This window comes from Panthera tigris, chromosome F3 (assembly GCF_018350195.1).
Source record: "Panthera tigris isolate Pti1 chromosome F3, P.tigris_Pti1_mat1.1, whole genome shotgun sequence".
NCBI lineage: Eukaryota > Metazoa > Chordata > Mammalia > Carnivora > Felidae > Panthera > Panthera tigris.
Window position 1 is genome coordinate 32,471,350 of NC_056678.1, and position 25,106 is coordinate 32,496,455.

The window sequence follows — 25,106 nt, forward strand, 5'->3', positions numbered from 1 at the left end:
GGTTTTGGCAGAGACAGAAGCATGCGGGACAAGGAGGGGTTACTCCTTCCGGAATCTCAGGCACTTGTTAGCTGGCATGTCCACCGTCTTCTCCAGGAGCAGGCCACTGGCTTGGCCCAGGTCCTCCAGGAGGACTGTGTCTGAAGTCCCTACTCCAGGCTCCTGCATCTAAGGGCTAGTTCAGAATCTTCGTTACTTTGTGGAGTGATCTTCCAGTTGGTTTCATAGGGCCAGTAGGTGATCAGCGGCACCATGGGTTTCAGCAGGTGCCCTGCTGCTCTGAAGAGCCCCTTGGTGCAGTTCGGGGGGCTAATGTGGATCACACTGATGCCAAGCAGCAGGTCCAGTGACCGTGGCAGGATCCCGCCCCATTGCTCCCAATCCCGGGTCATGTCCAGGCATAATAGGGCCATCACGTGGGATGGCCCTGAGCCTGAGTGGTGGCAGAGGTTCTGCTGTCCAGGCAGCGCTGGTCCATGGCTGCCACTCGGTGTGGGGGTGGGGGGGAGGCCTGCGCGAAGTGAACCCTGAGCTGGTCAGGGCCCAAGGCCACCTTGTGCCCATGGACACCACACACGCACAGGATGGGCTCCTGTTCCTCTTGGCAGCTGCTGTCACCAGCAGTGCAGCCGGCCTGCCAGGAGCGTAGTCAGACCTAGTGAAATGTGTGTGTGTGTGTGTGTGTGTGTGTGTGTGTGTGTGTGTGTGTGTGTTTTAAAGATAGAAACCTACAAGGACAAATAAATTGAGAGAAGAGAAAGTAGCAGATAAGTAGTTTCAACAGATTTTTTTGCAGATGGAAGGTGGATGGAGGAATGGTAAATGCTGTAGGAAAGTGAAGAAACCCACAGCCCAGATGCAAACATGCAAGGATGAAAAAGGAACCTTCGCTTTCTCTCAAAACTCAAGGAAAACTCTGGCCTTAGGGAGGGGGAAGAAAGGGATACAGCAGCTAAAACTAGGAATGGGGGGTGGTGGTTTAAAGTTTTGATCTGATGTCTAAGATCTCTACCTCATGCAGCCAGGTGACTCCAGAGCTAATGCAGGGATCAAACGAAGGACATAAAATGTATGTATCCCTGAAATAAAGTAGGATTCTATAAAAGAAATAATCAAAATATGAGCAAGAACTTTTGCACCTTAAAACACAGGGCAGCAGAAAATTTAAAACATAATAATTTTCGAAGATAAAATCAAAGAAATCTTTCAAAAGGTAAAAAGACAAAAAGAAAAAAGGGGGAGGGGTGATAAAATTGAAACATCAGTCCTACATTTTGGTTCATAGGAGTTCCAGAAAGAAAGAAGATAAAAATTGAGGAGAGAAAAGCTGTCAAAGAAGATAATGTAAGGACCCTTTACAGAGTTGAAGAGCAAAAATCCTCAGGTTGCCAGTCATCAAGTGTCCAGCTCTTTGAATAAAGAAAACTCACATAAAAGCCTATCATTGGGAAATCCCGGAGCTTCAGGGGGTTAAAAATAAAAGGCCTAAAAACTTCCAAAGGATGTTTGGGGCGCCTGGGTGGCTCAGTTGGTTGAGCGTCAGACTTTGGTTCAGGTCATGATCACACCGTTCATGAGTTCAAGCCCCGTGTCAGGCTCTGTGCTGACAGCTCAGAGCCTGGAGCCTGCTTCAGATTCTGTGTCTCCCTCTCTCTCTGTCCCTCCCCTGCTCATGCTCTCTCTCTCTCTCTCTCTCTCAAAAATAAATAAACATTAAAAAAAATTAAAACTGTCATAGGGATGTAATTGTTTACATGAAAAAGATTAGGTGTCAGAGTACCTATCTCAATAGTAACACTGACATACTTTCAAAATTCTGTTGGAAAAATATTTCATCCCAGAATTCTGTATCCAAACTATTAGTCAAGAGTGAAGATAAAGACATTTTTAGGAATTCATGGATGCATATTATTTTCAGCGCATTTTTCTTGGGGAACCACTGTAGGGTTTGCTCCTATGAAATGAGAAGGAGACTAAGAGAAAATAGCAGTTGTAGCACAATAGTGGTGGGGGGGCGGCGAGATCCTGAGCCTGGAAAGCAGCCAGACCAGATGAGAGCAAGGGGACAGAGGGTTCCAGAAATGGTATCTGTAGGGGAGAAAAAGTGGAACTGGTTATTTAGAAATATAGAATATATTATTAATGGACATAGTATAGAGGTATCAGAATGTATGAAATAGTGAAAGGTTCATGGACAACCAGGCTGATTTTTTTAAAATTGACATAATAATTAACTCCAGGTAAAAAGAAAAGTTGTGTATATAAATATTTATATTTATATATAAATTTATATTTATTTATTTGTGTATATATAATATATACATTGTGTGCATGTGTGTGTGTGTGTGTGTGCATATATACATATCTTGTCCAAGCATAAATTGCAGAGCCAAAATTCAAAGCTGAAGCTGTCTGATCCCAAAGTTGGTGCCTTGCAATCTTATAGGGTAACTGTGTGTAGAGTAACTGTGTGACCCTAGTAAGCCGCCTCCTGGGCTTCAGTTTCCTCACCTATAAAGTAAATAGGCTACACAAGAAAACACAAACCATACATGAAATGATAGAAAAATTTGATCATGTCAAAGTGAAAAGTGTTGGTATGACAAAAGAGAGCATAAAAAACGATTAAAAAACAAAACTATGGACTAGGACGGCAGTTAGCAAACTGGCCTGACTCAAATTCGGCCCACCACTTGCTTTTATAAATAAAGTTTTATTGGAACACAGCCACTCCCATTCACTTATGTTTTGTCTGGCTGTTCTTGCACTACAAAGGTGGAGTTGAGCAGTTTTGACAGAGATGGTATCGTGGGCCTCCAAAAGTAGAAAATATTTATGATTTGTCCCTTTACAGAAAAGGTTTGCCAACCCCTAAACTGGGAGATTTTCAAAATGTATGTAAACAGCAAGAAATTAAGACCTAAAATATATAAAGTAAGTTGACAAATCGATATGAAAAAGACAAAAGAGAACACAGGATTAAGGTGGGAAAGAAAGGCAGTAGATGGTGATGTTGATCTCCAGGCAGAGTGCCTCTGAAGGAACCGGGGGTTCCTGGGCACAGATAGTCTCCAGACCCCAGCCTGGGACCTCACACACATGTGGCCACAGAACCCTGGTGAGGGAGTGAGGCTTCCCCTGGGCACTGCCCACCTGCTGCAGGGACTGTGGCAGGGATTTGTGAGTCCTGCCAGCGGGCAGTGGGGAGTCTGCTCCTCGTTTTAAGGACAGCAGTGCTTTGCTCATTCCCTGCTCAGAGCTTCTGTAAGCCTCTCGCTTGTCACTCCCAGTGCCCTTGGGAGAGAGTCTAATTGTTGCAACCATTGTATATAAAAAGATATGTCCTGAGAGCAATACCTTCGGTGGCTTGTTGCTTTCCAATTTGCCTTAATTGGCTCGCGTGTTGGCTGGCTGATTTTCAAGGGGCAGCAGGAAGAGAACTCCTCCTAAGTGGGAGGGGGCACTGGGGCCATCAGCTCCCTGTTCATGCTTTTTCAGCCAATTTAGCTTAATCCTGGGAGCCAGCCACCGAGGAGTGGCTGAGTTCTTGGCAGCTGGGCGGGAGGGAAGCAAAATTAACCTGGGTTTGTGAGCTCATACCTTAGGTTCAAATATGCTCTATTTATCAGCCAAGTAAACTCTGAGCATCAGTGCCTACTTACAAAATAAATGATAATAGTTGTAGTCCAAGCACCAAGTACACTCATCTGGTAAGGTTGACATTTTTGTTTTATCCAGGAAAAAAGCAAGCATAAAATGTCCATTGGTGAAATAGTTTTGACATGTCATGGCAAGTTGGGAATGGGGTGGGAGGAGCAGAGAGCAGTGCCCGGGAACTTGGGGATCCTGCCAGCGCGGGCAGTGACACTTCCACCACCACCAGGCAGACCACTCTGGTTCCACTTCCCTCCTTTCATTATGCAGTGACTTCCCCGCATACCTGAGGACCAGCCTACTCAGGCCTGAGGGGTTCCATTCCTGCCCCTAAGACAGCTCATTTAAGCTTCTCCTGTTCAGAGCAGGGCTCTGTCTTGGCCATTCTTGGGCTCACAGGACGAAGATGGTCATCTGCCAGGCTTCATCTGGGCAGCTCTGTGTCCACATGCCCACATCTGAGCTCCTGTGGTCTGGGTGGCGGGACTGCCCTTCCCACTGAATCGGTGACCCAGGGGGGCCACATTCACTGATCATCAGGTGGTGCCATGAGCTGTGTACACCTTAGATCTCATTTAATTCACACACCCACCCTGGGGGGCACATTGCTCTCTCTATACCAGGTACAAGAATGACACAGAGAGACCAGCTTTGGAGAGGAGAAGGTCCACAGCATAGAGACAGAGCGTGCAGGCAGACCTCTGGCCTGGAGACTCAAGCTTACCTTCCATGTGTCTGTTACATAGGCTGGGAGGTGAGAATGGGGAAAGGAAAGTGACTCCCACTTTCAAGTCCCTGTTTTCTTCTCCCTGGTGAGAATCCAGGAGGAGGAAGGGCCTCGAAGGGTCTGCAGGCTGGATGGCAGGCAGGTGCCATAGCCCACAGGCTCCAGTTTCAGACAAGGCTGAGCTCGGCCCCTCTCTCACTGTGTACCCTCTTTCGACCTCAGCCTGCTCATCTGTGTAACGGGATTACAAGAGTGGCTACCCCGTGGGGTTGTTGGGATTCACTGAAATAATGTGTGCAAAGTGTTTAGGACAGCACCTGACGGACAGGGAGAGCACAGCGCCTGGCGGCCACTGTCATTTTCAAATGATTCTGGGCCCCCTCTGTGGGTGCAGCCCTGGCTTGCTCCCTTCCGTGGTTTTGATACTTGAGTGCTCACTTCTCTGCCACGTCTTGTCTGCCCTTTCTCTTCCTGTTTCTTATTTCACCCTCCCTGTGAGGCCCTTCTGCAAGGGCTGCTTCTCTCTCTTCTGCCTTCTGTCCATCTTGTCCTGTTTTGTTCTGTCTGTTCCCCTTTTAGGGACTCTGTCCCTCTCAGAAGCCCGGTTCCCCTGGAACAGAGCAGGCATCCTCATGACAATTTCTCCTGCTTCCACCGGATCCCATTGCCCCTTTCTTGCCCCCTGGGGATCTCCATAGCCTTAGGGGGGGATCAGAACAGACCAGTGGGACCGATTTTGTTGCACTTTTGCCACCTCTGCCCTGTGTCCCCGAGAAAGCCAGGGATCCTGCAGCGTCCCTGCTTCAAGTCCGTGGGCGAGCATAGGCATGGGATGGAAGGAAAGATGGTCCAAATGTTCAGCTTCTGGGGCAACTCAAATGCCAAAAGTTGTTCCTGGAGTGAAAGCTTCGTCATAGAAACGCTGAGAAACTGAAGGCCAGATTCTGCAGCCCGACAGCTCAGCCTTCCTTTGTTGTATTGGATTCGGGAGCAATTTCTGCCATCTGTATATGGAAATAAGGAGATACAATCCGTAAGCTGTCTCTCTGAGTGCCATGTGCTTACGATGGTCTCGTGTGAAAAAAGTCACAGAGAGAAGGGGGTGGAAGTGGTGTAGCCACTTGATAGGCAGCACAAAGCCCTTAAATGTTGCACTGGCTGCGTCCTGGCAGGAAATTGCCTCTCCCAGAGGCACCGATGTGGTTGACCCCACCTGGTGTGGGGGAATGGCTGATGGGACAAGAAGAGGGTGCTTGGCCTTTGGGAGATTGCACGGCCAGGTCCAGCATAGATCCGCAGGCTAGGAGGAGGGCACAGTCCCTCCCTCCATGTGGGTGAGTGGCAGCGGCACGAGTGTGCAGTCTGCTCGGTCAGGCTGGAGCTTTATGTGAGTGTGCAGCTGGGGAGACAAGTTATTGCACTTGCTCCGTAGGAGTGAGGAGTCGTCTGGGATTGAAAACACACATCCCGTGTCTGCACTTGGTAAAAGGGCCTTCTGGGGTTGCAACAGACGTGGGTGGGTGCGTACTCCTGAGGGCTGAATTGCCTTCTCAGCCCTCAGGCTTGGAGCCTGGTCCCACCCGGTAGGGAGGCAGCACTGGGTGTGGGTAACTGACATTGGTCATACTTTACCATTATCTCATTAACCCTCAAGGGTTTCAGTGCTCATCCCGGGATAAGCAAGCGCAAGTAGGTGTCTTGCCCACGTTCCCTGTGTTCAGTCACCAGCAAAGTCCTGTTAGCCCCAGGTGCTCAGCTCTCTCCAGAGCCCTGGAGACCTCCCCAGGGCAGCTTTCTGAGCCCTTCCCAAGGCTCCTTTGCTCTGGAATCTGCAGAGATCCCAGCCCTGGTGGCAGAGCTTGAATATCAGCCAGCTTGGGCTCTGGTCACAGTTCTGTAGACTAATTGAGTAAACAACGAAGGACCTAACCCCTCTGAGCCAGAGTCCTTCATCTTTGAACGAGGGGTAATAATAGTTCCAACCTCATGGGCCTGCAGTTGGGAGTTAGATAAGGCATGTAAATGCTTAGCACTGGAACTGGCTCAGGCGATGGTGTGAGTCACACAGGCCACAGCTGGGCAGGGGGTGATTCATCCAAAGACTGGGTGTTTCTAAGACAGATTTGGGTGAAAATCTGTGTCCTCCTCCCCTGCACAGACCTTGTGCCTACTGTTTTCTGGAAGCTTTAGGAACAACAGATCCTCTGAATGATGGGAATAGACTGAGCAGAGAGGAGGAAAGAAGGGGACCCCCAGTCCTTGTAGCGAAGAGAACCAAGAGAAAATCAAGGCCTTGACGAGCCCTTACAGGCTCCAGAGAGAGGAGCCAAGGTGCTAGTGACACTGGCAAAGGTGACATTAGCCAGGGCCCCCAGCCAGCCCCCACAGGCAGTCTGTGGTGAATAAAACAGACTATGAACACCAGGTGGGAACTCAGTCCTCTCCTTCCCATGCACTGCTCCGTTTCAACTTAAACTTTTTCCCCCTTGGCTCCTCTCCCTGCTGCACTGAGGATCCAGTTGGGAAAACAGAAATTACAACCACACTAATTGTTAAGAGAAGATTTAAATCAGGGAATTGGTGTTAAAGGCTGAAAAAGGGAAAAGATGTTAAGGACGCCCAGAGACTAAGAACTAGAAGCAGCAGGGGCGCCTGGGTGGCTGTTGTTTGAGCGCCAGACTTTGGCTCGGGTCATGATCTTACGGTTCGTGGGTTCGAGCCCCTCCTCAGACTCTGTGCTGACAGCTCAGAGCCTGGAGCCTGCTTCAGGTTCTGCGTCTCCCTCTCTCTCTGCCCCCCTCCCCTGCTCACACTCTGTCTCTCTCTCTCAAAATTAAACAAACATTAAAAATAATTAAAAACAAAAAGAACTAGAAGCTGCAGCAGCTCTCCCACAGATGGGAACACAGAGAGAGGCATTATCACATCCAAGGAGGCTGGAGGAGGCCTCCGGTTTCCTCGAGGGGCACTCTGTGCTGCTAGTGTCCACACCTCCAAGGAGAGGCGCTGCGTCCCTGGTGCCAAGACATCTGAGACACCCCCCTTGTCTCAGCTTGTCCCCCAGCTCTGGAGCTGGGACCTGATTTGGGGGTGCGCAGGGGGTGAGGAGCGCCACGGAGGTGTGCTCTGACCAGCACGTGCACAGGGGGGCTACTGCTGGTGCCCCGGGGAGCAAGCAGAGCTTGCTTGGGGAACGCCACAAGGGGCCTCTGGGGGGTGGGGCTCAACTGACCACTGCTGATCGCACAGGAAGTACAGGAGCTGCGAGCAGGGAGGAGGCTTCTTCCCTCCTCCCCCTGCCTTGCAGTCCTGCCGGGGCCCCTGCCATGGGCAGAACCTAACTAGAAGCCAGCTGCCCAGGGAGCCTGGGAAACGTGGGTGGCCAGCTCCCAGCTCCAGCATCTCCAAACAGAGTATGGAGGGTGGATTTGATGCCGATTATCAATAAGTAAATAACTGAGGCCTACAGCATGCGCGCACACACACACACACACACACACACATACACACACACGCACACGCACCCTGGAGTGTGCTGTCTCCTTTTAGCCTCATTGTGTTCCCCAAGAGATCTAGTAAAGGGTATTATTGCCAAGTGATAAAGACAAAACCAAAGACCAGAGAAGTTCATTGATCTGCCCAAGTCAGACAGTCAATCACCAAACAGTCATGGAATATCCGCAGGATGCCAGGCATTGTTGTAGCTCCGGGGCCACAACAGTGAGCAAGACAGAGCCTGCCTCAGCAAGGACGCTGGTATTGTAGCTGGTGGTGTGGGGATAGTGGGAGTGGGGAGACGATCAAAGCACACTGGAAGACAGGCACACCAACAATCTTAGGCACCGAAAACAAATGCTGAGCACAGTGTGAACACGTCAGGTGCTATGGGGGGGCAGGGGTTAGGAGAGGTCGACGCCCCAGGGGATAGAAATAGCAGCTGAATACCAAGAACCCAAGTGCGTGGCCAGTGGCCATTCCAAGTCACCCTCACCTCTGCAAACTGGGAGCTGTGCCCCTCCCCCACCCTGCTCCCTGTGGGAAAGTTCTTCGTGCAGAGCAGCGAGTCTGCGGGCACCTCTGAGTGGCTGCTGTGGCGAGACCAGGTAAGGGGAGCACAGGGTTTGAGCCGTCGGAGGCAGGGCCGGGGCCTCAGCTCAGGAACCAGTGGTTGGCCTCTCCCAGGGGCAGAGTGGTAGTGGCCCAGCCCGTGCCCCAGTCCATGGCTGAGGAAGGGGGCAGTGGCAGCCAGTCCAGCCTCAGCTTGGTAGGGATTGTGAGAATATGATAGAGGCACACGGGGTCTAAACCACCTCATGGACTCATAGGAGAGGAAAGGCAATGGACTGTCACTTCCCAAGGGGAAGGCTCTTTTGTTTTCTTTACATGCGGACCAACCACCTCATGCATATTATCTGTCTGCCCGTATTCAATAGACACTGCATAAAGACTTTGTGAATGGCTGATCAGAGCTGTCTCCTCATGGAATGAGGTTTTGTAGAGAGTGTCCTCTCTCCTTATGACAGAGCATGAGGCTTAGGGCCATAGCGAGGAATTCAGGTTAGGTATCACGAAGGAAGTCCTGAGCGTGGGGAAGCTCGGCTTGCTCTCCTGACAGGCAGGGGCACTGCCCAACTCCAGGGTTGATTCACGTGGTTTGTCTGGTGTCAGAGAACTGGGCCCCTTTCCAGCTCTGGGATCTGGGGCCTACAGCTGCAAACCCATAGCTGAGTTTCTTCCTAACAGGAGGAGGGGACCTGGCATGGCTGTGCTCCCCACCAGTGTTCCTCCTGCAGGCAGAGGGCTCAGGCAGCACAGACATAAATACCAGAGGGCCAGGAAGAGCTATTTTTGTCTTCAGATCCAGTACCTCAAGGCCTCTGCCCAGGATGGGACTCCGGACTGGGGAGGGGGACCGTGATGCCTGGTGCCCAGGAGGGAAACACAGAGCAAAAGAGAGTGGGTGTGGCTGGTGAGGGGCTCTGTGTGTACGCATAGAGCTGGGGCCAGCTCTCCAGACGAGCCCACATGCTTCGTTCAGGGTGCTGTGCTGGCAGCTCCTGAGGGGGCACAGGTATCTGGGGGCTCATCAGACAGAACTGGCCCTCACTCTGACATTGTCCCAGACCGTGTCCTGCCTCTGCCCACCCTGGTGTGAGACACTTCACTGTGCAGACAATTCTGATGATACGTCTGTAGTTTAGATGTGACTGAGACGCTGTGGACACCTCACGGAGGGCAGAACTGACAAGCCTCCTTGACGGTAGAACAGCTGCACCCAGTGAGCAGTGGGGCCCCCCTGGACTCCTGGACTCGATGGTGTTGAGATTCAGCATCCTAAAATGGGGGTGTTAACCACACAGTAGAAAATTGTTTATTGAGATGGTCAAACCCTAGAATAATCTAAATAGTGAAATTCTTACAACCATTATTTTACACAACTAGATGATTGCATGAATCTAAGAGCTGTTTGCTCTAGAGCCTAGTGCATGGGACAGTGCAGCTTGCCGGCTGAAGCGGTGAGTGTCCCAGCAACCCAGTCACATGCCACAGACAGTGTGCCACGGATCACGAAAGATGACAGTGATGTCAGAGGCAGCTTTCTAGGAATGTGCAAGTTGTCAGGATTCACAGTTGTTTGTCCATTTTGGTAGAAAACACCTCTTTCTAAGAGTAGGATAACAATTATGCAAATATATGCTTTGTCCCAGAGTCTTTAATCCAGAAAAAATGAAGAGAATGCAGCCAACCAGAAGACACTGGGGATGGATGAATCTCTCTTTCATTATTGTCCCCTCCGGGTGGTGGGAAGTACACAGTGAAGAGACATGAATCCAGAGGACATCGGGTGTAGATTTACCTGGGTGAATGACTTCTGTGTCCACCTTGGGAGGCTGTGAGGAGTCACTGATGTGGTCAAAGCAATTAGCCCCAAATCTGGTGCTTTGTTGAATGGCTGGTTGGCATTAGCCACTGTTGGGCTTGAGGGCTCAGATGAGGAAGTGAGGAGAAGCACTGGAAAGAGACTCAGATGCAAGATGGTGGTAGTAAAATGTTGACCCTTCAGTGCCTGCCCTGAGTTGTCCCTTCTCTCATGGGCTCCCCTTGCTGCGGTCTCAGGGCATACCCTTTCTCCTATTTCCCATTGCCCTTTGCCTCAGGTCAGAAAGCAAAGAGAGTATTCACTCTGTGTCCAGGATGGAAAGAAACAAGGAGACAATGTGAGCAGGATTGTGTGGGATAATATGGCTGAAGGGGCATGGGGAGTGGGCATCTGCTCAGAGAAGTATTTGGTGGGTTTGATGTCTGCAGATTCCAGGTCACCTTCTACTTTTTTAAGTTGTCATGTGGAAGAATGAGACCACATTATGTTAACACAATTTCACAAATCACGATTAGAGTGTCCCAGACAGGAGGGAGGCATTATGGAGGGTGTATTGGAGGCTGAACCCTGGTTCACCGGTCTTAACCCCTTGGTATCTCTGATGCGAGAGGAAGGAGGTCCATTTGGTCAGGCTTTGAGTCTTACCTCCACCATTTGCATGCCCTTAGGTAGTCATTGACCTTTCAAGGCTCAGTTTCTAATTTGGAAAGTGGGGATAATGACTGTGCCCAGCCACCAGGGTCGCCGTAAGAATGGCACGAGATACCACACATCTGGCATGCCAGACATTCTCCATCGGCGTCCACGCTTCCACCGGCACTGCGGCCACAAACACGTCTTTCTCCATTGGTGGCGTTTCTCCCTTTTGCCATTGCATGTGCTGTCCCCTGTCTGAAACCTTCACTCAAATTCTTTACCCTTTTTTTTAAAATTTATTTTTGAGGGAGGGGGGCAGGAGGGGCAGACAGGGAGGAAAAGAGAGAATCCCAGGCAGGCTGTGCGCCTGCACAGACATGATCATGACCTGAGCCGAAACCAAGAGTCGGACGCTTAACCGACTGAGCCACCCAGGCGTCCCCCTGAATTCTTCACCTTTGACACCTGACTACTTCCAGCTCATCCTTCCAGAATCCTCTCAAGGGTCGCCCCCACCAAGAATGATAATACACTTAACTCAGCAACCATTAAATGTCAAACGCTCTTTTTAAGGGTTTTGCTGCTACTGTCCAACTTCACCCTCACGAGAGCCCTGCAAAGCCAGTCATGTCATCTGCTTGCACAGGTGAGGAAGCCAAGGCACAGGGAACACGACCCCAAGTCTGTCTGATTTCTGGAGCTGGTGCTCAGCCCGTCACTCCGCCCTGACTGCGCCGCCAGTGCCCACCCTCCCCACCACCCTGGCCTCCGCGCCTTCTGTTGAAGCTGTGTTTGCCAGTCTGTCTCCCGACAAGCCGGCACCCCTAGGAGGGCAGAGCCAGGCTTCATTCTCTCTAGCCACAGGTGCTGGCAGCACATGGGCTTAGCTCACTGAGGGATGACTGGCTCTCGTCCTTCTGGAAGCCTCGACCCCTCCCTGAAGCTCAGGGCCTCCCTGTTCTGGGCAGTCCACATGTTCATGCTGCTGTGGAGAGAAAATGCAGCACTTGATTCCATAATGAGCCATTCTCAGGGGGTTAAGAACTGGCCTTTTCAAAAAGCGAAACCCAACCCACCGCCTTATCAAATCAGTCCATCTCCACTTTGTTTTTCCATGTTTTCAGTTTGTAAATGGCCCGGTTTGTCAACCTTCATGTTTCATGCTCTGCCATAAAACCAGGCAGGGCTACTGGTGGAGGGGGCTGGTGGGAGAGGAAATGATGAGGAAGGTCATGTCACCAGGGCCTGGAGGGACCTCAGAGTGGGATCAAAGTGGCTTGGGTCCATGCCAGCATGGGCCCCTGCTCTGGGAGAAGAGGCCTGCCTCCCCTTGTCATGGAGCAGCAATGTGTGTATACCTTGCTGCGTGCCCTGCTTGCAGTCGCCCGGCTCTGTGCCCTCCATTCCAGACAGCAAACCACTTTTTGTCAGATCAAAGGAAGGAGGAGCCAAAAGTGATAGCAGGGCCTATCAGACCCCTTTCAGTCACCCTTCAGGGACCAGGGGCTCCTCGGGTCTCCCTAGGGTCACCCCTCTGCCCCTCCTCAATCCCAGGCAGCACACAGGAGGGCCGAGCCTGGCTGGAAGTGTGGGCTCTGGCAGAGAAGTGCAGGGCGGGGACTGGGGTGCTGTGTGGCCGCACTCCCATGTGAGCATGCGTGCACAGACGGAGGATGGCAGCGTGGCTGTGACCTCACTAGTCATCAGCCCAAGGGTTCTGAGACCCCAGTCAACAGATCTGGGTCGGGCGGCCTGCATCAGAATCACCTGGGTTCTTGTTGCAAATGCTGGTTTCTGGCTGTGCTGCGGGAAATCCTCACTCAGCAGTTACAGCCTCTCCCGGAGGTTTGAAGCACAACCAGATTTGCGACGTTGATCTGGTCCAGGACCAGACTTACCCAAGTAAGTCTGTAAGTAAGGACCTGACTTAGCCAAGGTCCACAGCAGCTGGTCAGTGGCCGGGTTGGGACCCCTCCAAGCCTGTGTACTTTCTACGGTTTATACATGTTTGGGACTGGGGGCATGTGTCTGAATCTAATAGAAACCAAACTAAATTCCTTTTGGTTTATCTATAGTTTTCTATGATTCATGCTTAGTCTTTGTTCATTTATGTAAACCACTGAGAATTGACATTATGTGTATATTCTTACTTCCAATCTGAGCTCTTTCAAGTAACTGAGCTTCCACTCGGGTGTCCTCCCCTCATCCTCTGTGCCATCAGGGCTCCAGGTGGTCCATTCCCCTCCCCATTCTGTCTTTCCCCTACTTGTGCGGCTAGGACCCTCTCGCTCTTGCTCAGTGGCCCTGAGGGGACTACTGCTCCCCTGGGCCTGGTCTGGGGCTTGGAAAAGGCTTGGGCTTGAAAGGGGCTGGACCCTCCTTGAATGAAGCCCAGAAGAAGGTCGGTGGCCCTGACTCACCTCCGATTCCAGGGGGATTGCTTTTTCAGACACATCTGAGATAGTGGCTCAGAAAGCCCTACAGCTTGATGACCGGATGTCAATTCAGTTCAGCTCAACAACCACTTATGAAAGGCCTCCCGGGCCCAAGGCTGTTGCTTGGTGAGCCCCCAGCAGGATGCAGAGATGGATGTGTGAGGCACAGTGGCCATCCTGCCCCGGGGCAACCTTTGTCTCCCCTACTGAAGTAAGTCAGGAGCCGCTCAGCATTCTGGGGGGCCACCCTTGCCCAACACGTCAGGCAAAGGAAAATATATGCCCCTGTGAGCCAACAGGACTCTGGCTGGCCAGGAAGGATCCAGACTTATCCTGTCATTGGTGACTGGACCCATGCCAGCCTGTCCCCAGGGTCCTGGCATTTCTGGTGGGCGAGTAGAGTCCCAGTAACCATGTCTCCAGACTGGCCCCTGTTGCCTGGCCCCGTCTACCAATCACCATGTGAAGAAAGGTGACAGCAAGGCACGAGCACCAGCTCAGTCACCATGTGAAGAAAGGTGACAGCAAGGCACGAGCACCAGCTCGCCCCTGAAGTTGTTTTTACCTAGCTGTGTGACCTCCATCTAGCACAAAACCTGTTTCATAAAGAAGTGTTGAACATCTCATGTAATTTATGGAATACTGTACCAAGAGGGAAAAATAGCCTGGTTGTGTGGGTACAGAATGGTCATAGTGTGTCAGTTATCTGCTCCTGTGATCACGTAGCTGATGGGGAGCCACAGCTCACTGCCACTGCCTGGCATCAGGAGAGAGCATTGTACCACATAGTGCTAGCCCCAGAAAAGATCCAGATGCAGAATTCCAAGTACCGTTTTTTTTAAAATTTTATTTTTAATTTTTTTTAAATTTACATCCAAATTAGCATATAATACAACAATGATTTGAGGAGTAGATTCCTTACTGCCTCTTACCCATTTAGCTCATCCCCCCTCCCAAAACCCCTCCAGTAACCCTCAGTTTGTTCTCCATATTTAAGAGTCTCTTATGTTTTGTCCCCCTCCCTGTTTTTATATTATTTTTGTTTCCCTTCCCTTATATTCATCTGTTTTGTTTCTTAAAGGCCTCATATGAGTGAAGTCATATGATTTTTGTCTTTCTCTAATTTCACTTAGCGTAATACCCTCCAGTCCCATCCACGTAGCTGCAAATGGCCAGATTTCATTTTTTTTGATTGCTGAGTGATACTCCATTATATATATATATATATATATATATATATATATACACACACACACACACACACACACACACACACACACACACACACACCACATCTTCTTTATCCATCCATCCATTAATGGACATTTGGGCTCTTTCCATACTTGGGCTATTGTTGATAATACTGCTATAAACATGGGGGTGCATGTGTCCCTTCGAAACAGCACACCTGTATCCCTTGGATAAATGCCTAGTAGTGCAATTGCTGGGTCATATGGTAGTTCTATTTTTAGTTTTTTGAGGAACCTCCATACTGTTTTCCAGAGTAGCTGCACCAGCTTGCATTGCCACCAACAGTGTAAAAGAGATCTTCTTTCTCTGCATCCTCGCTAACATCTGTTGTTGCCTGAGTTGTTAATGTTGGCCATTCTGACAGATATAAGGTGATATCTGAGTGTGGTTTTGATTTGTATTTCCCTGATGATGAGTGAAGTTGAGCATTTTTTCATGTGTCGGTTGGCCATCTGGATGTCTTCTTTGGAGAAGTGTCTATTCATGTCTTTTGCCCATGTCTTCACTGGATTATTTGTTTTTTGGGTGTTGAGTTTGATAACTTCTTTATAGATTTTGGATACCAACCCTTTATCTGATATGTCATTTGCAAATATCTTCTCCCATTCTGTCAGTTGCCCTTTAGTTTTGTTGATTGTTTCCATTGCTGTGCAGAAGCTTTTTATTTTGATGAGGTGCCAGTAGTTCATTTTTGCATTTGTTTCCCTTGCCTTTAGAGATGTGTTGAGTAAGAAGTTGCTGCGGCCAAGATCAAGGAGGTTTTTGCCTGCTTTCTCCTCTAGGATTTTGATGGCTTCCTGTCTTACATTGAGGTCTTCATTCCATTTTGAGTTTCTTTTTGTGTACGGTGTAAGAAAGTGGTCCAGGTTCATTCTTCTGCATGTCGCTGTCCAGTTTTCCCAGCACCACTTGCTGAAGAGACCGTCTTTATTCCATTGGATATCCTTTCCTGCTTTGTCAAAGATTAGTTGGCCATACGTTTGTGGGTCCATTTCTGGGTTCTCTATTCTGTTCCATTGATCTGAGTGTCTGTTCTTGGGCCAGTACCATACTGTCTTGATGATTACAGCTTTGGAGTATAGCTTGAAGTCTGGGATTGTGATGCCTCCTGCCTTGGTTTTCTTTTTCAAGATTGCTTTGGCTATTCGGGGTCTTTTCTGGTTCCATACACATTTCAGGATTATTTGTTCTAGCTCTGTGAAGAATGCTGGTGTTATTTTGATAGGGATAGCATTGAATATGTAGATTGCTTTGGGTAGTATCGACATTTTAACAGTATTTGTTCTACCTATACAGGAGCATGGGAACTTTCTCCATTTTTTTGTGTCTTCTTCAATTTCTTTCATAAGCTTTCTATAGTTTTCAGTGTATAGATATTTCACCTTATGGTTAGATTTATTCCTAGGTATTTTATGTTTTTTTTGTGTGTGCAACTGTAAATGGGATCGATTCCTTGATTTCTCTTTCTGTCACTTCATTGTTGGTGTATAAGAATGCAACCGATTTCTGTGTTTTGATTTTATATCCTGCAACTTTGCTGAATTCATGAATCAATTCTAGCAGTTTTTTGGTAGAATCTTTTGGGTTTTCCTTGTAGAGTTCCATGTCATCTGCGAAGAGTGAAAGTTTGACCTCCTCCTGGCCAATTTGGATGCCTTTTATTTCTTTGTGTTGTCTGATTGCAGAGGCTAAGACTTCCAATACTATGTTGAATAACAGTGGTGAGAGCGGACATCCCTGTCTTGCTCCTGACCTCAGGGGGAAAGCTGTCAGTTTTTCCCCATTGAGGATGATGTTAGCATTGGGTCGTTCATATGTGGCTTTTATGATCTCGAGGTATGCTCCTGCTATCCCTATTTTCTTGAGGGTTTTTATCAAGAAAGGATGCTATATTTTGTCAAATGCTTTCTCTGCATCTATTGAGAGTATCATATGGTTCTTGTCCTTTCTTTTATTGATGTGATGAATCACGTTAGTTGTTTTGCGTTTATTGAACCAGCCCTGCATCCCAGGTATAAATCCCACTTGGTCGTGGTGAATAATTGTTTTAATGTATTGTTGGATCCAGTGGCTAATATCTTGTTGAGGATTTTTGCATCCATGTTCATCAGGGAAATTGGTCTATAGTTCTCCTTTTTAGTGGGGTCTTTGTCTGGTTTTGGAATCAAGGTAATGCTGGCTTCATAGAAAGACTTTGGAAGTTTTCCTTCCATTTCTATTTTTTTGGAACAGTTTCAAGAGAATAGGTGTTAACTCTTCCTTAAATGTTTGGTAGAATTCCCCTAGAAAGCCATTGTTTTTTGGGAGATTTTTGATTACTAGTTTGTGTTCCTTACTGGTTATGGGTCTGTTCAAATTTTCTATTTCTTCCTGTTTCAGTTTTTGTAGTGTATGTGTTTCTAGGAATTTGTCCATTTCTTCCAGATTGCCCATTTTATTGGCATATAATTGCTCATAATATTCTCTTATTATTGTTTTTATTTCTGCTGTGTTGATTGTGATCTCTCCTGTTTCATTCTTGATTTTATATATTTGGGTCCTTTCCTTTTTATTTTTGATTAAACTGGCTAGTGGTTTATCAATTTTGTTAATTCTTTCAAAGAACCAGCTTCTGGTTTCATTGATCTGTTCTACTGGTTTTTTTTTTTGGTTTTGATAGCATTAATTTCTGCTCTCTTCTTTATTATTTCCTATCTTCCGTAGGTTTTGGGTTTTATTTGCTGGGTTTTTTTTTTCAGCTTTTTAAGGCATAAGGTTAGGTTGTGTATCTGAGATCTTTCTTCCTTCTTTAGGAAGGCCGGATTGCTATATACTTTCCTCTTATGACCGCCTTTGCTGTGTCCCAGAGGTTTTGAGTTGTGGTGTTATCATTTTCATTAGCTTCCATATACTTTTTAATTTCCTCTTTAACTTCTTAGTTAGCCCATTCATTCCTTAGTAGGATGCTCTTCAGTCTCCAAGTATTTGTTACCTTTCCAAATTTTTTCTTGTGGTTGACTTCGAGTTTCATAGCGTTGTGGTCTGAAAATATGCACAGTACAATCTCAATCTTTTTGTACTTGCTGAGAGCTGATTTATGTCCCAGTATATGGGCTATTCTGGAGAACGTTCCATGTGCACTGGAGAAGAATGTATATTCTGCTTTAGGATGAAATGTTCTGAATATATCTGTTAAGTCCATCTGGCCCAGTGTGTCATTCAAAGCCATTGTTTCCTTGTTGATTTTTTGATTAGATGATCTGTCCATTGCTGTGAGTGGGGTGTTGAAGTCTCCTATATTATGGTATTACTATCGATAAGTTTCTTTATGTTTGTGATTGATTTGTATATTTGGGTGCTGCCACATTTGGCGCATAAATGCTTACAATTGTTAGGTCTTCTTGGTGGATAGACCCCTTGAATATGATATAATTCCCTTCTGCATCTATTGATATAGTCTTTATTTTAAAGTCTAGATTGTCTGATATAAGTATGGCTACTCCAGCTTTCTTTTGTTGACCATTAGCATGATAGATGGTTCTCCATCCCTTTATTTTCAATCTGAAGGTTTCTTTAAGTCTAAAGTGGGCCTCTTGTAAATAGCATATAGATGGATATTGTTTTCTTATCCATTCTATTACCCTATGTCTTTTGATTGGAGCATTGAATCCATTGACATTTAGAGCAAGTACTGAAAGATACGAATTTATTGCCATTATGATACTTGTAGAGTTGGAGTTTCTGGTGGTGTTCTCTCATCCTTTCTAATCTTTGTTGCTTTTAGTATCTATCTATCTATCTATCTCTATATCTATCTATATCTATATCTATATCGAGATATAGATATAGATATAGATATAGATATAGATATAGATATAGATATATAGATATTTTTTCATCTTTTCTTCCCTCAGAGAGTCTCCCTTAACATTTCTTGCACGGCTGGTTTAGTGGTCACAAACTCCTTTAATTTTTGTTTGGGAAATTTTTTATCTCTCCTTCCATTCTGAATGACAGCCTTGCTGGATAAAGAATTCTTGGGTGCATATTTTTCTGATTCAGCACATTGAATATATCCTGCTACTCCTTTCTGGCCTCCCGCGTTTCTGTGGATAGGTTGTGCAAACCTGATCTGTCTTCCCTTGTAGGTTAGGGACTTTTTTTCCCTTGCTGCTTTCATGATTCTCTCCTTGCCTGAGTATTTTGTGAATTTGACTATGATATGCCTTGTTGATGGTCAGTTTTTGTTGAATCTAATGGGGGTCCTCTGTGCTTCCTGGATTTTGATGTCTGTGTCTTTCCCCAAGTTAGGAAAGTTTTCTGCTATGGTTTGCTCACATAACCCTTCTACCCCTATTTCTCTCTCTTCCTCTTCTGGGACCCCTATGATTCTGATGTTGTTCCTTTTTAATGAGTCACTGATTTCTCTAATTCTTAAATCGTGCTCTTTTTCCTTAATCTCCCTCTTTTTTTCTGCTTCATTTTTCTCTATAAGTTTGTCCTCTATATCGCTGATTCTCTGTTCTGCCTCATCCATCCTTGCCACTGCGGCATCCATCCATGATTGCAGCTCAGTTATAGCATTTTTTAATTTCATCCTGACTAGTTTTTACTTCTTTTATCTCCACAGAAAGGGATTCTAGTCTGTTTTTGACTCCAGCTAGTATTCTTATTATTGTGATTCTAAATTCTGGTTCAGACATCTTGCTTGTATCTGTGTTGGCTAAATCCCTGGCTGTTGTTTCTTCGTGCTCTTTCTTTTGGGATGAATTCTTTCATTTTGTCATTTTGAAGGGAGAAAAGGAATTGATGAGGCAGAAAAATTAAAATTAATAAAATTAAAACTAAAAATATTAAAACTAAAACACACACACAGACACATAAATCCAATAAATGATGCTAGGTCCTAGGTGTGTTTTGGTCTAGGTGTTGAAAGTGGTTTGACAGATTAGAGAAAAAAAGAGGGATGGGGGGAAAGGAAATTGTTTGAGAATTTGAAAAAAATGAATACACTGAAGTAGACTAAAAAGAGATGATGGGAGTAAAATAGAATTTGAAAAATTTATACAAGAGTAAACAATATAATAGAAAAAAAAGAAAAATGTTTTTAATCAAAATTAAAATTAAAAATGAATTTTTTTCTCTTTCTGTATCCAAGAAAAAAGAAATGAAAAAGAAAAAAGAGGGGGGAAAAAAGGAAATAGTTTGAAAATTTGAAAAAGTGAATACACTGTAGTAGACTAAAATAAAATGATGGAAGTAAATGGAATTTGAAAAAAAATTACATAAAAACAAAAAATATAGTAAAAGTAAAGAAAAATATTTTAATGGAAATTGAAAATAAAAATGAAGTTTTTCTCTTTCTGCATTCAAGAAAAAGAAATGAGAGAAAAAAGAAAAAGAAAATTGAATAGATTGACCTAACAGATTGAAATAGGACGGAAATTACTTCGTTTTCCCCTAGAAGTCAGACTATGAAGTGCTTTATAGTCCATAAACTAAGCAGGCGGTAAGACTTGTGTTCTTGAAGAGCGAGATTGGCCCAGTTGGGTGGGGATCAGCGTAATGGCTCCATTCTCCATGGCGCTGCTAGCCTACTGGGGTAGACTGTTGTGCCACTCGTAGGTGCGTATTCACATGCACAAGGGGGGTGAAAATGGCGTCACCCAGCTACCTAGTCTCTAGTATCAGAACTCTGTTCTCCCCAATCCGCAATCGTGCACCCGTCCTCCATCTTCAGCTTTCTTCAACTCCCTGCTTTTTCACTGGCCATGACCAAGCCCCAGGCAGAACCTCTCTCCTGAGTTTTATCTCAGATGCGGCTCTTTGCCCTGGCCCCTTGCTTCTGAAGTACTGCTTTGACCCGTTCCACCCCTCACTGAGCAATGGCCAAATGTCAGCTGCACCCAGGAACCCTTGCTGGACTCTGCTGCTGCCAGACTGTGGCCAGGTGCCAGCCCGCCCCAGAAAAAGTTCGCGAGATAGTGTAGCAGCAGCGTTTCAGGGATTCTCACAACACACATCTGGCACAAGGCTTCACCCTTAACGACCTTGTTCCAGCACCAGCAAATGTGGGCATTCTTTGGGGTCTGCTGGGACCAGGGGGCCTCAACAGTTTCTACCAAATGTCCTTCCAGCCATGGAACCGCTTTTCCCCGTGTGGCCCAAGAACCTCCTGGACCCCACTCTACTCCTGGGGATTCGCCCTTTCCACCAGAGCACCGCCCGGTATTGAGCTGCAGAGTTGCAGACTCTGTGCTCCCCTTGTTTACAGTTTTAATGGAATTTAAACCCTCTTCTTTCTCCTTTCTCCCTTTTTAGTTTAGTCCCTGCAGCTGTTTCCAATTTTCCACTTTCTCTCCAGCTGCTTTTGGGGAGGGGTGCTTTTCCTGTATTCGACCCCCCCCTGCGGTCTCTGTCCTCTGTCTCCCCGCAAAAGCTGCTCCCTGCCCACTGCAGCTTCTCGCTCCCCAAGTTCCCCTCTCCACACCACGTACCTGCTGAGTTCTGTGGTTCAGGTTGTGCAGATTGTTGTGTTAATCCTCCAATCAGATTTTTAGGTGTGCAGGATGGTTTAGTGTTGGTCTGGCTGTATTTCATGGATGTGAGACACACAAAAAACTTCCATGCTGTTCCGCCATCTTGGCTCCTCCCTTCCAAGTACCGTTTCTAATGAATGTATATCCTTTAGCACCATCATAACATCGAAATATAAATCAGGGCCCATCTGTTCACTCTGTGTGAACATATAGTTCAGAAGCATATCAGTTGTGCATAGAGAAGTCCACTTGTAATCTCTCGCTCTCCATGGGACCATGAATATCAGACACAGATGTGTGTGTGTGTGTGTGTGTGTGTTGAGGGGTGGCATACACATCATTTCTTTCACCCTAGCATGGGCTCACAAACAGGGAAATGGCTGTAATTTATTCACTGACATATTCAGTGAGTCACTGACCACTGATTAAGCACTATATATATTAGGCATGACACCAAAGATGAAAAATAAAAAACTGAATAAAGCATTGTGCCTGCCTTGAGAGAGCTTCCCCCAAAGGAAAAGACAAATAAGCAAAGTGTTTCTTTTCACAAGGGTTGCAGTGATCTTTGATGGAGGTCTGTGTGGCTGCCCCATGTTTGCTACCAGCAGGGTCTTTGATCCGGGGTGGGGAGAGAAGCTCGTTGGGAGTACATGACACCTAAGCTAAATCCTGAAGCTCACATAGGAGTCAGGTTGAATGGATGGGGCAGGAGATGAGATTGAATGGAGCTTCAAGTAGGTGAACAGGGCTTTTTCAGAACCTGAGATTACTCAGTAAGGACGGAGCATATAGAGTAACCGAGGGGTGGGAGGCAGGAGAGTTAATCATGCAGCTTTGTCCGTCCACTAGGGGGCGATGGAAACCCAGAACCCCACACTCTGGCTCAGCAGCAGGGTTAGAGATAGGAGGCAGCATCTGACTGGAACACAGCATAGGAAATGGCCTTCTCATCCACCAAGGTGATGCACAAATACAAAGGGCACCCCATCCCCCACATGGGGGTGGATTTCAGTGTTTTCCAGAGGGGTTTCTAGGGAACACTACTCTTTCAAAACAGGGAGTCTAGGGGAAAGCGTTCAAGAAATGCCATATGCAGTAGTCTCCTCTTAGACATTCATCAAAGACACATTAACATGGTAAGACTCTGAGAAGTCCTGCAGTAAAGCAGCCAATTTACCATTGTGGTGTGGCTCAAGTTTATTTTATCTTGAGATTTATTCCCCCTCAAGATCCCTGTTAAAACATCATGGAACACTTTAGAAAAGCTGGATAGACTTATCCTCAGGCCTCTGTTCATTGCCTGGTCAGAGCAGACAGCACCCTGAGTTCGGGGTCTTGGGGTCTCGCCTCTCATTCCTAGAGTGCCTGGTGCTGGCAGCACAGACCTCATCATTGTGAGTCACGGGGCCACCCCTGCCCACTCAGATATGAAATACTTGGCCAAATGCATGGACATGGCTGCCTCTGAGGTGAATCTTCCCAGACCAACTTCTCCAAAAACGTGGGTGACATTAGTAAGCGGAACCCCAGACCCCAGGTCAGCACAGCTGTCAGACCACATCACCCCCGTGTCCCCAAGGGGGTTGCTGGTTTTACTCATTGATCCTCAAAGGAGGGTTCGGGCATTTTTGCAGGGCAGGAAGCTCTTTCCTGGTTCATCTGTCCATCGGATGGGCCAGTGCCGTTCAGGTGGGGCTGCCGCCAGTGACAGCAGCACTAGGGTGACCCTTTGGGATAAGCCAAGAGGCTTCAGAAGAGTCAGCACAGAGCCAGAAGTCCCCGTCTCCTTCCACGGAGAGCCCCAGCCCAGGAGGGCTGAGCTGCCCCCACCCATGTGGCTACAACATCTAAAGACGTTGCCTGGGTCAGGCCGGGCCCCCAGCCCTTAGTCCAGGATGCACGGGCATCTGGTTGAAAAGCAGAGGATACGCTGCCCCTCACAAACGTCCACCACAGGTGCATATTACAGCCTTTGTCAGCCTACTGGTGTACTTCACTGTACAGCCTCTTGGGATCAGCTTTGTGTTGCCCCCTCAATACTTGAAGAAGTGCTTCCTTTTCTTTAGTCTTAGAATATCTCACTTCACGTTCAAGAGCTACCTTAACCTTTGATGTTGAGAGAGTTGCTCAGAGGACCATGTGTGTTCCAAGCCAGCCCCTTCCTTTATACCATTGACTACGACATCTGTCGTTCATCTTTTCCAGGCAGAGGACATTCTCCCATTGATTCATTAGCTCATGTGTGTCTTTTATTCATTTATTTATGCCACAAATTATTTATGGAGGGCCCTCCAGGTACCAGGCATTTTCTAAGTGCTGGAAATAATGGACAAAACATACAATCCCTGTTTTCTTAGGGTAGACAATTTTTTTTTAATAGAAGATACAATGTGACATGCCAAATACTGTTCTAGGACCTCAGGGAGATTTCAGAGTTATAGGCGTCAACAACTGGTATCATGATTGGGAATGGCTGCTTACAAGGAACAGAGCCCTACTCCACCTCAAGTAAAAACAGGATGATACCGTTAAAAACCAGGCGTCCTGCAGGACAAAAGGCAGGAAATGAGCAGTCAGCTCAGGCCACCAACTCTTGAGTACATGTGCGTTCTCATTCATCCTTTCTCTCTTCCTCCCTCTTTTCTCACTCCCCCCTCTCTTCCCACCTTCCTTCCTTCTTCCCATCTTCCCTCCTCCCCTCTGTAAGAAGGGATGTGCCTGGGGGAGGAAAAGGATGGCAGGGCTACCGCAGGTGGACACAGGCCAGAGAGTAAAGGCAGAAGAGAAGTTGGAGCACAGAAAAGGTGGTTGGTGTTGGGAAGCCAGAGGTAACTTAGACCTCCATGGAATCAGGGAAGCCTTCCTGGAAGAGGTGCTATTTGAGCTGGGTCTTGGTGTTAGGGGGATTTGGATGCCCAGTGGAGAGCAGGGATCATTCCCAGAACAGAGCACAGGGGGCAGAAGTGGGGAGGGAGGTGGAAGTCTGGTACCTCAGAGCGGGAGGAGCAGGGAAGGTCCTGTTCCTTCTATTTATCATCCCTCCATCCCCGTGATGCCTCTCATTGGCTTTCTCTTCAGGTTGTTTTCCTGAGTCCCACAGCTTGGATCTGCAGGCTAGACTATAGAAGTAGATGGGATATGGCTGAAGGGAACCAGGGGAGGCGGGGTTGTTAAATCACCACTGGGCAGGGCAGGGCTGGGAGAAATACTGCCCAGCACAGGTCAGAAAGTCATGCACTGTGACCCAAGGAATGTAAAGACTTAACCAGGTGGCAAGAGGAGCGGCCGCATCCCACCCACCTGTTAGTGACCCAAGTGTAGAGTCATCCGGCATCAGGAGCTTTGATGGAGAAATCAGGTGACAGGTGTGAGCCAACGATTTGTTGATTGCATCTAGCAACTCAGTGTGTTGGACTCCTCTGTATTTATGGGCGCTGTAAAATCAATCTCGTCGGTCAGACCGGAGAACCTAATGAGTGGTGCCATCAGAGAGCTCTGGCCAGGGGGCTTCCTGGAGGAGAGGGTGAGTTATAAACCATCTGCACCTGGAGGTTAAAAAGGCAGAGGCCTTGAGATGGTGGGGGAAGGAGGGTTCATGTTAAGCATCGACAGTGGGCCTGTGCTTTCACATAAGTAATCTTGTGTTGGCTTTACACCAAGTCACAATAGTGGGGATTTTCCCCACTCTTCAAGGAGGAAATAGACTCTGAAGGTAAGATGCCTGCCTGAGGTCACACAGCTAGGTGGCAGGGCTGAGATTTCTTTCTGACCTCAAAGCCTGTGGTCCTGGCATGCTACCATGTGTGCCTCTCCAAGACCTGCAAGTCCTGTGGCAGGTCCTTGGGGCAGGTTCTGGGTTGGTCCGAGGCTGCCCGCACAGGGCGCAGGGGTTTCCAGGTTGTGGTGATGGAAAAGCTGCTGCTCCCTTACACAGGCCTCTCCTCTGCTTCTCGGTGATCTCAGGACTGGTCCTCGGACCGGTGATTTATATAAAATAGACA

General features: G+C 47.5%; 1 protein-coding gene and 1 pseudogene across 1 annotated transcript in view; one reads left to right on the forward strand and one right to left on the reverse strand.

Annotated features, from left to right (window-relative positions):
* Nucleotides 1-25,106, forward strand: part of KCNH1 (potassium voltage-gated channel subfamily H member 1) — a 378,677-nt gene that overhangs the window by 349,422 nt on the left and 4,149 nt on the right. The gene's annotated exons all lie outside the window — the stretch shown is intronic.
* LOC102971084 lies at nucleotides 40-478 on the reverse strand (annotated as a pseudogene).